At 39.0% G+C, this 12,136-nt stretch overlaps 1 long non-coding RNA gene across 8 annotated transcripts; it reads left to right on the top strand.

Annotated features, from left to right (window-relative positions):
• Positions 1-6,397: 6,397 nt before the first annotated feature.
• Positions 6,398-9,395, top strand: LOC131002028 (uncharacterized). Of its 8 annotated transcripts, none has more exons than XR_009094117.1 (6): positions 6,398-6,964; positions 7,404-7,553; positions 7,649-7,723; positions 7,830-8,675; positions 8,853-8,922; positions 8,995-9,395. It is a non-coding gene; the product is annotated as an uncharacterized LOC131002028 (long non-coding RNA). The 8 variants fall into 8 exon arrangements; XR_009094112.1 differs by having other exon boundaries at positions 7,649-8,191; positions 8,589-8,675; XR_009094115.1 differs by lacking the exon at positions 6,398-6,964 and adding exons at positions 7,080-7,121; positions 7,217-7,260 and having other exon boundaries at positions 7,649-8,675.
• Positions 9,396-12,136: the final 2,741 nt, after the last annotated feature.

The following is a 12,136-nucleotide window of genomic DNA, read 5'->3' as shown; positions in this document are numbered from 1 at the left end:
TTTCGATTGATTTCTTTATACAAGTCGAGTCATCAAGAAAATGAATATGCCCTTTCTAAATCCCGCTCCTAAATTCCCTCCCTTAGTCGCGGTTTTCCCGAATTTGCTATCCTTAGCAAGTGCGGTCGTGACAATTAAAGACATACCATATCTCAACACATATTTTTGAAATATTAATAAACATGTAAAGATATCTGTCACGACCGGCCCTAATTAAGGATAATTAAGCCAGGGAAACCGTGACTAATGGAGGGAGATTAGAAGCGGGGTAGAAAGGGGATAATCAAACAAGGAAGGATCACATTTCATCATTTAACAAAAGGGATATTTATAATATAACAGAGGTTTAGTCGTATAGACTCAAATAACTAATAAGTTCAGATAACTCTGACTTAGCCAAAATAACATAAAACTTCTGAGTACGCAGCGGAATAAGGTTCTGATTACATGTATGAAGACATGTAACCCTAGAGTTTTTTTCATAGCATATAATATTGCGACAAAAGAGGATTCCACTCGTCACTTCATCACCATCGTCTACTGCTCAACCTGCACATTTAGAAATACATGCAGGGCTGAGTACAAAGGTACTCAGTGGGCACATATGCCTACTATGAAATATAACATGCTTCGTAAAGATTTAAATTGTCATGCCATCATAAACAGTACAACAAGGGGTTTTTCGCTAAAAAGGCCCAAGCTTACTAAATTCAGTTGTGATTCTTAAAGTTCGACTGCAGTCTAAGTTCTCTTGTAATCTATCATATCTGGAACTGTGTGCCGGAGAGGTGGCCACCTCTCACGGTCACTTGACCGGCCAACCCGCTAGATGACTCACGGTCACTGGTGTACACTAGCCCTGGCAGGATAGCTATCAACTGCTCAGGACCCGAATTCGATTGCATGATAACTGGCAAAGCCACATCAGATAGATATCATACCAAACATTGAAACATTTATGGCAAGACAACAGTTGAAATAATTTTCAGTTAAATGATTTTGCAATGAAATAACTGTTCAAACATAACATTAAACTCATTTGATATATATGAAAATAAACCCACCTGATAGCAAAGCTTTGCTACAGATTAGTGACTCCTTGACGAGCTCTTATTCTTGCGCTCGACCTTTAATCCGAGAAAATAACGTAAGACTTTAAATCGAGAGAAAATTCTCAATTAAATGAGAATGCGTAATTTAACTATGCATGAATCTCGTATGCATGATCTATTATTCTGAGATAATAATCAGGGAATTTCTATTGTTAATCCAGATTATGATAGATTACAAGAGAACTTAGACTGCAGTCGAACTTTAAGAATCACAACTGAATTTAGTAAGCTTGGGCCTTTTTAGCGAAAAACCCCTTGTTGTACTGTTTATGATGGCATGATAATTTAAATCTTTACGAAGCATGTTATATTTCATAGTAGGCATATGTGCCCACTGAGTACCTTTGTACTCAGCCCTGCATGTATTTCTAAATGTGCAGGTTGAGCAGTAGACGATGGTGATGAAGTGACGAGTGGAATCCTCTTTTGTCGCAATATTATATGCTATGAAAAAAACTCTAGGGTTACATGTCTTCATACATGTAATCAGAACCTTATTCCGCTGCGTACTCATAAGTTTTATGTTATTTTGGCTAAGTCAGAGTTATCTGAACTTATTAGTTATTTGAGTCTATACGACTAAACCTCTGTTATATTATAAATATCCCTTTTGTTAAATGATGAAATGTGATCCTTCCTTGTTTGATTATCCCCTTTCTACCCCGCTTCTAATCTCCCTCCATTAGTCACGGTTTCCCTGGCTTAATTATCCTTAATTAGGGCCGGTCGTGACAGAGTGGTATCAGAGCAATGGATTAACAAAAGCTAAGTCTCGTCTCATGAAGCCGGATAATTAACAAAAATTAATCCGTTCTCTTCGGGGTGTTCTAATCCGTCAATTAAATAAACCTCGCTCCTCGTAGTCAAAAGAAAATAAATAAATACTTCAGCTTATTCGATTTATAACCTCATAATTAATCAGCTTAATAAATAGGAATAAGTAATGTTATAAGATTAAATAATTAAAAGGCTCAACATAAGGCAACCTAATAATTAATTAAGCAGGGGTGGGCCTGAATTAAATAAATCATGGCAGCCCAAATAAAATAATGAGGGGCTCCAAATAACAATATTAATAATTTTGAGCTCAAATGTGTGAATTAAATAATTGGCTCAAATGAATAAATAAATCTGGACGGCCTATAGAACATATATGAGGCGGCCCAACGGAATAAAATACGAGGCCCGAACAGTGAATGAAATCGGCCCAATTACTGAATAAACGATTGGACTCAATTAAATAATGCATGGCCCAGTGAATAAATCTCCAGCCCATTCTAATTAATTTAACTTCAGCCCAAGATAAAATAAAACAAAAGCCCAAAGAAATTAAAATGAAAAAGCCCAATCTTTAGCCCAACAACAAAAATAACAAAAATAAAAGCCCAACATCCATTTTTCTCCCCCCCCAAGTCTCTCGGTTCTCTCTCTCAATGAAAATCAGACGCCTCATTTTTCTCCCTCAACCGATCTCTCCCTCTCTCTCGACCGCTCTACGCGAGCTCCGCCGCGAACGGCTCCGGCGAGGCCGCCCTCTCATCCTTCGATCTCTCCTCTCAAAATTTCGGCTGAACTCAGCCTTGTCCCTCACTCTTTTCTTCGATCTCAGTTCCTCTGCTCACAAACAAGGTTGCCGCTCTTGTTTTCATAAAATCAGTCGCGCCTCCGCGGCTCTGGAATTCCGGCGAGAGATCGCCGCCTGGGAGCGGCGTCGTTCATCTCCTGAAAACTGGCGTCCCTCCTCTCACTTCACAGATGCGAGGTAGAAAGGAGGTGAGCCCTAATTTCCTGGATCAGAAATCGCCTCCACCGTCGTCACCGGAAAACCAGCGAGCGAGGTTGCTTCTGTCGCCATTCTGAGGTCCGACGAGGTCGGCTCCCTCCGTAGCTGTCGGTGCTGGGTGAAGGCACCGCGAACCGCTGTCGTTGCTCTTCCGGGCGATGGTGAGGCAGACGCAATTTCAGGATACACAACTCAAAAGAATTGAGCCCTAGCTTCTCTTTCCACAAGGCGTCGCCGCTCTGTGATTCGGCGAGAGCCTCACCGTCGTCGTCGCCGGGTTCTCCCCTGATCTCGCCCGACAAGCAGCATAGCTCTGCCTCCGCCGATGCTCCTCGGTTCGGCGAAACAGGGCAGCCTCCCCTCCTTAATGAAAGCTAAGTTCATTCTTAATACTCTATTGTGAACGAAACTCAAAGTTTGTTGTAAACCCAGTTCATATTTCTATTGAGTTCTAGCATTTCTATAATTCGATTATGCAGTGGGTAAAACTAGCCATAGTAGTTTGTTTATCATGCTTAAGTGTAGAGTATGTATGATGGGAAAGTAGTATATGGAGCTCAATGAATACCTTGAATGCTTTGCGAATGTTTGGTGCATGGTTGGCTGCTGCTGTTGTTGAATCCAGAGGATAGGAACTGAAATAAACTGTGGATTGCTTTCATTCTGAATGCAGGTTGAAAATTCAAGAAGGAAGTTTGCAGCTGAATTGTTACAGGCGTGAATTTGGTAGTTATACTTGAGTATCTAGTCATCTATGCCATGTGAAAGCCTTGAGAGAGAATAGGTAGAGTTGCGGCTGATTGACAGCTTCTCTCATTTTTCTCTCCCGCATGCTTGTAGGTATGTAGCTGTAGTGTTTTGTGATAGTGATAGGTTTTGATTGTAAGTAGGGAATAGTGGTGATGTAAATAATTCTCTACAGTCATTGTGTAAAGCTATATCTGCAAATCTAATTTTTTGTATCATTGCATATCTATAAAATCGATTCTAGGTTTTGCTGAATAACTATGCTTCGATATAACATCTCTACGAATTAAATAACTAATTTAACTCGTTCTCATTAGTCTGAACCAAATCACGACTTTCAAGTAACTAATAGAAATAAAATCTCTATCGCATATAAAATAACAACTTTAAGTTGACTTTGCTAAGTCAGTTATAGATTTGAAAATATAAATTATTAACTGGCTCAATAATTTATATCCCGATTCTCTCACGCGAAGCTAACAAGCATAACTAAAATAATAATAGGCAAAGAATACATATAATTTATAATCCTAGTTGAATTCTAAATATAAATAATTATTGGACTTTTCAATTACTGAAAGATGCAATAATAATTATCGATTTACTGGTCTTAATCATAAATAAAAGAGCGGGCTACTACAATATCCGAGCTTAATTTAATACCTATCAAATATAATTGTATGGATACAAAAAAAATATAATACATTAATTAAAAATAAAAAAGTTATCATATTTAGAAAGAAACACTTATTTTAAACAAATTAATTAAAACATATAATCTTTCTTGGTCTCTTATAACTTTTAATTCAATAAAAATTGAATTATTTAATATTGAATTTAATTAAATATTGATTTTATTAAAAGAAAAGAACCAAAAACCCTTGAGAACACAAAGAGCAAACTAAGGGCCGAGCCTCATTAAAACCCTTATAAGGCAAACACGTGAGGGAAAATCCTTAAAAGGGAAAAAGAGTACTCGTCAAAGCGAGAAAGTGCGAGGAAGCGGAGGTGAGACAACTTCAAAGGTTCCAGCCTAACCATCACCCCTAAGTCGCTCGGCTTCCCAACACAGAAAAAGGGGACGAACACAAGACACAAGTTGAACGCAAAAACAAAACAACAAAACGCGCTCCACAGAATCCAACTCGCACCAGGCAAAGACTGCAAGAAAACCGAAGAAGGAGATAACACTCCGAGATTCAGCACATCAACGACGGAAGCCGCTGAATCCCACCAAAATCCGACTCGGAGAAAAAGAGCCGAAATCCAAAGGAGTCCGACCAGCTTTGCCCCCGAGCCGAGCTCACCCGGACACGGAAAGGCTCCGCTGCCACTCCAACCCCAACGACGCTAAAGCACCGTCAACCAGCTCCAGTTAGACCCACCAGAACCGGAATTGAAAAGATCCAGCAGCCATGGTCCGTCGTCCTTCCAGCCAACAGCAACGCACAGCTCTGAAAAGAACGTTCCAAAACCAGAACCAACAACGCCAACACCATCACCCGTGCAGCTCCCAGCAGCACCAACCCGCATACCAAGTGTTCGGATAAAAACCCAAACCAAAAAAGACGCACCCCAACTGTTGGCCAAAACAACAGCGTACCGGCCAAACGAGTCCACCAACCAACAATTGGAGAATTAGCGAACCAGACGCAGTTGACTGTGCGAGGCCATATCTAGACGAACCGCAGCCTTAATCTCCTCAATTTCGTGTGGCCACCACCCTTCCAAACGCTGTTGAATATTGGCCATAATATCAGCCGCTTTGTTGCCCTCTCTATATATATGTGTAACCTGCAAAGTGAAGTCCTCTAAAATCTGTAAAATGTTATGCCAAGTCGCCTTAAACCTCCAAGGCACAGCCGAAGATCCAGAATGCAGGAGAGAAACGACATAGGTAGAATCGGCTTCAATCCATAACTTATGCCACCCACGAGTATAAGCAATTTAAATAGCCGAGATGATAGCCAGAAGCTCAGCTTCAAAGGCATATCCCAAACCACCTTTGAAATGAAAACATCCACGCACCACATTCAAGTTGTTATGAAACACTCCACCAGCCGCTATAGTACCCGGCGCTCCTAGAACCGAGCCGTCCGTATTCACTTTGATCCAAGGAGCAACCGGCGGCCACCAATGGACCTCCACAATCTCCGATGGAGGGGCACTCCTGGTAGACACTCCCACAGCACGGAGAATAAGATAATCAGACCAACACTACTAAAAATCAAAATAGGGATAACGGTTCATACGTAACGGTTTTGGTCAAAAACCGTTATGTATGAGCGCACTTTTGAATATACATAACGGTTTTATGGACCTCTGTTATGTATGTACTGTTATCTAAATGTATTTATAACAGTATTAAATTAAGCGTTACGTAATAGTGTTATCTATTTATGATATATATAACAGTGCTACTGAACCGTTAACCCAATCGTTATGTATGAGCATGTATTCAACAACGATTGTTTCGGCGTTAAGAATACTGTTATGTATGAGCATAATTTATAACGGTAGTTGTAACCGTTATTCCTTACTATTATCTATAATTTTTTTTTGTTTTTTTTTTAATTTTTAAAAACAAAATTATTCTTCTAAAAAATAAATATAACCCTCCCGCCACCTTTTCGCTCCAAATCTCAAACCTTTCTTTCTAAAATTAATTTCACCCAAATATTTATTTATTAACTCTAATTTTATTTTATTTTTTGAAACGAATTTATTAACTCTAATTTTTAAACAGCCTAATCCCCTCTCACTTTTCCAAATAATTTAACGCCATCGCTGTTTCCTTTTCCTCTTTCAATTCATTCTTCTGCTCGTCAAAATCAGTCGGCTGCTCCTCTCTTCTCAAGTCCGGTGCCGCTACACTGAAATTGGATGAGCCGGCGCTGCCGTAGTTTCTCTAAATCCGACACAATCGCCGTTCGTTTCCTCTTCTTCTCTCAATCACTACAATTCCAGAGTCCACACACAAAGAATCGAGCCCTAGTTCATTATTCTCTTGAAAACTGTTGCCGTCGCGGCTCCTCTCCGACGATGTTGTGCCCGCCGTCGGCGTTGCCTCTAGTGTTCTCAATTACACATGGAGGAAGGGACGAGCCCTAATTTCGCCTCAGAATCGCCGCAGGCCATCCCCCCTCCCCTTTGAACTCCGGCGATGTCGCCGTCCTTAGGGCGGTGTCGCTCTGCCTCATCTCAGAAAACTCTCTCCTCTCAACCTCAAGCACCAATTCGTACTCACATACAAAAGAGAACAACAGTCGAGCAAGAAGCAGCCGCTGTCCTCCTCTCAATTCCGCCAACGTCGCCGCCCAAGGTCGATATCTCAATAATGCGGTTTTATTTAATTCATACTTGTTGGATTTCTTTTATTTCACCTTACTGAAAATTAGAGAAATGCTATTCCTCAATTCTAAAATATGTTTGTTGTAAACACATACACCTCATAACTTTTGTTTGCAAAGTTTTTGTTGGTGAGTTGGATTGAATCTCTACGCATCTGATAAGTTTTTTGTTGCTTATAAATCGGAAATGGTTGCTTAATAAGTTAATTCCAATGTTCATTTAGATTTCCTGAAAAATCAGTTATGCGAGACAAAATCTCACTACCTGGTAAGACATTCTTATATTATAGTATTCAGTGTATGCTACTTACTTTTAATTAGATCAAATGAGGTATAATTATAATCTGCTAGAAGTTCTATACTTCTATTCATAAATCCCCAATATGATCCATGTTTGTTCCTTTCTTTTAGGTTGTTCATGAGACCATTAATGTTGGAACAGAGACTGCTGCCGGTGTGTTTTGGATTGAGAAGAGTTTCACGCTTCCAGGAAAATTCTTATACCTGAGTGTGTTTTGGATTGAGAAGAGTTTCAGGCCTCAAAGCTAGTTAAGGAAATTGGTAGGCAGATGAGCATCTCTAATGAACATCCTTCTGCTGTTATATGTCTAATTCTTTTTATTATACAAGTTAACGTACTTTGGTTTCCTAATTAGGTTGCAACTGATCGGTGTATCATGGCTATCTTATTCCTTATTGTTGTCGGTGTCATAGCTATCATTATTGTGAAGGTCAGATGCTTGTTTGCTTTCCTGTTTTGCTCGATTTTTCTGACCATTGGAAACATATTTACTGTGGAAAATTTGCTGTTTGAAAATTTTCTTGTCTGACCTGTAGGAAGAGGATCAAGTGTATACTGGCATCTAGAGTTTAGTACCCTGTTAGTACATGATATTTTGTCATGAATATTTTCTCTGGAAAAAGTTGGACTTTGAGACTTCCAACTTTATATGACTTACATGTTGATTTGAGAATTTATGGGGGCTGTGAATCATAAATGGTTCATTGGGGAAGAATTTAGGACATATAGATATTGCGATACTCATGGATTTGATTAAAGACTTATTTAGTTCTAAAACCATGTCAAACAAATTAGTTTGGGGAATATTAAATAAAGCTAGAGATGGAGAAAATGTTCTGCAGCCACGCAAACTCTGCCTTGCCACCACATGACTGCTGCTCAGAACGTCATGGAACAGGTCACCTTCTTCATTTTAATTACTACTTGGTCAACTTAGTAGATTTCTGAATATTGATTTACTGTGTATGTTGGCTTCTTTGGCAATCTATGGAAATATGTAATATAATCTGTGGATTTCTTATTCTTGGTCTAGTTATTTGGCAATCTATGGAAATATGTAATATAATCTTTGGTGGTATTTGCTCACATGAACTTTCATTGTTTGATGATTAGAGTAGTAAGGGCGGAAATTATCTTTACTTAGTTGAATAGTTTTTATTTAATTTCTTGATAGCTTTTCTCCTGGACCACCTTGTGATGCTTCCTTGCGTAGTTTAATCCTATACAAATTATGATGTCCCAATCAACAAGCTATGACATGTTGTTTCTGTTACAATGATTTCATTCTGGTGCAGGTCTGATGGAACCAAAATGATAGTGCATATGTTCGACTCTCTTTATAATAGAATTCGTGATGTTCCTTGAAAAGCTGCTGTTGACAAGTAAGTTTTATCACCTGTGCGTATGTCCGTATACTAATTTGCTTGTATTGACTGTCATTTAACTTCTTGTTTGTCCGTATATTAATTTGTTTCTATTGGTTGTTTGTTGAAAGTAATTTAACTTCTTGATTGGGTGTCTATTCGTATATTAATTTGCTTGTATTCATTCTTTTGAAGTGCTATGAGTATCTACAATGCAAACAAAGGAAAGAAATTCAAGAACTCGGCAAAATGGGAAAATATAAAGGTGTGTGCTATTGTTTATAGGTAATATTAATTCATAGTTGGTAACCTCATATTTTTATGATTCTAAATGTAGGCTCCTAAGCAACTTGGTGGTACGGAATGTGGATTTTTTGTGATGCGCTATATGAAAGAAATAGTGCAAGGATTCAAACATTTGTGAAGTTAATCTTCATTTAGCATCATTTTTAGTTTCTTTACATGGCACATAGTATTATGTTTTATTGATTTTGTTTCATGGTCAGGTGGCAATAACAGTCAGCAGGAAGATAGGAAGCTAGATGTGGTATTTTGGTTGGTGTTTTGTATGTCTTTTGAATCTGGAAAAAATGTAAGAATTTGGTGAAGCAAGTGTTGAACACCATTTTTTTGTTAATATTGTTTGGATGTAAATTACATGACTACTTTAGGTACTTTGGAGCTACAATGTATGGAAGTTTAAGTTATTTTATATATAATATGTTTTGGATTGTATTATTTGAGAATATTGTATATTTGTATGAATTATAATTAGGAAATTACAAAAAACAGGCAAAAAAATAAAAAAACCCCCTGAAAATATGAGTAATTTTATAACTGAGAATACATAACGGTTCTCATTGCCGTTTCTAATATGTATAAACACTGTTATCTATAATCTAATTACACAACGAATAATATAAATTCATAACGGTAAAACACTGTTACAATTGATACCATAGATAACGGAAATAACCGTTATGTGAAGTACAAAAAAGCGTTGTATATAATACCAATACAGTCTCTACGAAATATATTTTATAACGGAAAAATAAATTTCATAACGATAAAAAAACGTTATGTATGAGTATTATACACAACGGTTTTGCGTGTGTTATGGATATCCGATAAACCGTTATGTATTCATAGTATATGTAACGGTATATTACCGTTATGTATGAGCGCCCTCATACATAACACCACTATATACAACGGTAGTTTTGGTACATACATAACGGAAATTTACCGTTACGTATGAGCGTTTTTTTTAGTAGTGCAAGTATTATGCATGTAGCCTAATTTAGGAAAATTTGCATCCATGTCTTTGAAAGCGACTTTCACAGTTTGAATAATACGACATGCCTCGAACTTCTGATTGTCAAAGATACAATTGTTCTGCTGCATCCAGATGGCCCAGATGATCATAATAATACCAGCTTTCCAGAGATTATCGACGAGAGGGCTAAGTTTATAATGCCAAGCTTCGACCAAGAAACTATGGATGTCGTTAACATGCAGCCCTTGCGTGAAATTGAACCAACTAAGAAATGTCTCCCAAATCTCCCTTACACGATCAGAATTCCAGAAAAGATGATCCCAATTCTCACTATCTTTCAGACAAAGCAAGCAACCGTTAGGCATGATCATGCCATAACGAATAAGATGATCATAAGTAGGCATACGATTGTGGAGAATACGCCAGCAAATCAAAGATCTGTGAATCGGAATAAAAGGCTCCCAAAGCCAGGATCCCCAAGAAACTTTCGAAAAGTGATGACAATGTTTATCAAACACAAGAGCAGTAGTGACGTTCCCGTGTAACGAAGGCTTCCAATAACGCACATCACCATCATCTCCAAGAGGAGTAAGCAAAATATCACAAACAATCTCCGGGAAAGCATTAACGATAGCTTGGGTAAAATGCCAAACTCCATCGAAAAAATAGTCTGCAACCGATTGAGTGAGAAACGGGAGCATGAAATGGGGAATCTCACATTTAGCCATCAGAGTGTACCCCAACCAATCATCGTACCAGAACGAAGTAGAGGTTCCATCCCCAATATGCAAATAAGAATCAGCAACAAGGCCATCTATCTCCTCACGTAAGCTCATCCAAATGGTAGAGGCGGCCACCAAAGTTCTACCACGCCCAAAACTATCCAGATATCTCTCTCTTAACATATCATAACCAAAATCTTGCCCACAAACCACCTTCCAAGCCATTTTCATGAGATAGCTTTTATTTATGAGCTCGAAAGATCGAACTCCAAGGCCGCCTTCCTCCTTGATCGAGCAGACCCGATTCCAGCTAACCGAACAAGAAGGAACTTGCTTAATGTTGCCGGTCTAAAGGAAATTTTGACAGCACGTATCGAGCTCCTTGATCAACGCAGTCGGCCATCTATAAACCATCATAGAGTGCGTAAGGGAACTTTGAATCACCGAACGAATCAGACAAAGCCTCCCAGCCATTGATAAGTGTAAACCCTTCCATCTTGCAAACTTGTTGATAACACGGTCCTGAATCGGACGAAGATAAGAAGCCCGCACCCTGCCCCGAAAGATGGGGACCCCAAGGTAGTTAATCGGAAAATTCCCTTGAGCAAAATTAAGAATGCTCCTAATCGCCCTACAAACCTGAATAGGGACTTTGCTAGTGAAGGAAATCTGAGACTTCTCCAGGCTCACAATTTGATCTGAAATTTGGCCATAATACTCCAGAATCTTCTGAATGGTGCATGCATTGCTGACAGTAGCATGGCAGAACACCAGAATATCGTCCGCATATAAAAGGTGAGTTGGAAAATTTGATCCGCGTCTCATCTGCATCGGAGTAAGATGGCCCGAACTCACACAGTTAGTGTAAAGCCGACCGAGAACATCTTCTGCGATGCCAAAGATGATAGGAGAAAGAGGATCGCCCTGACGGACACCCCTGGAGCACGCAAAGTAACCTTTAAGTTGACCGTTATAGAGAATGGATATCCTGGCAGAATGAAGAATAATCTTAATCCAACGAATAAACTTGGCATGATAACCCGCCACCCTTAGGACGTTAAGCAGGAAGTCCCAATTAAGAGTGTCAAAAGCTTTTTTAATATCGATCTTGCATGCCATATTTTGGCCTCGGCTCGTACGATGCATACAGTTCACCCTTCCGAGCCCATCAGAATACAATCTTGAATCGAGCATCCACTAATGAAACCAAACTGATGACGGGAAACATAAACAGTAGCCACCTGGCTCAATCTAGCTGCCAACACCTTAGCAATAATCTTATAGAGAAAATTGGACAAGACAATCGGTCTGAGATCCGAGACAGAGTTGACGACCCCTTTTTTAGGAATCAACACCAAAGTATTGGAATTGCAACCTTGAGGGAGATACGAATGCCGGAAAAAAGCTTGAACAGCACACCTAATATCAACTTTAATAATAGGCCAACAGTGTTGAAAAAACTTGCCAGAAAACCCATCCGG

This window comes from Salvia miltiorrhiza, chromosome 8 (genome assembly GCF_028751815.1).
Source record: "Salvia miltiorrhiza cultivar Shanhuang (shh) chromosome 8, IMPLAD_Smil_shh, whole genome shotgun sequence".
Lineage (NCBI taxonomy): Eukaryota > Viridiplantae > Streptophyta > Magnoliopsida > Lamiales > Lamiaceae > Salvia > Salvia miltiorrhiza.
Note: the sequence above shows the minus strand (reverse complement) of the source record. Positions and strands in the feature narration are given on the sequence as shown.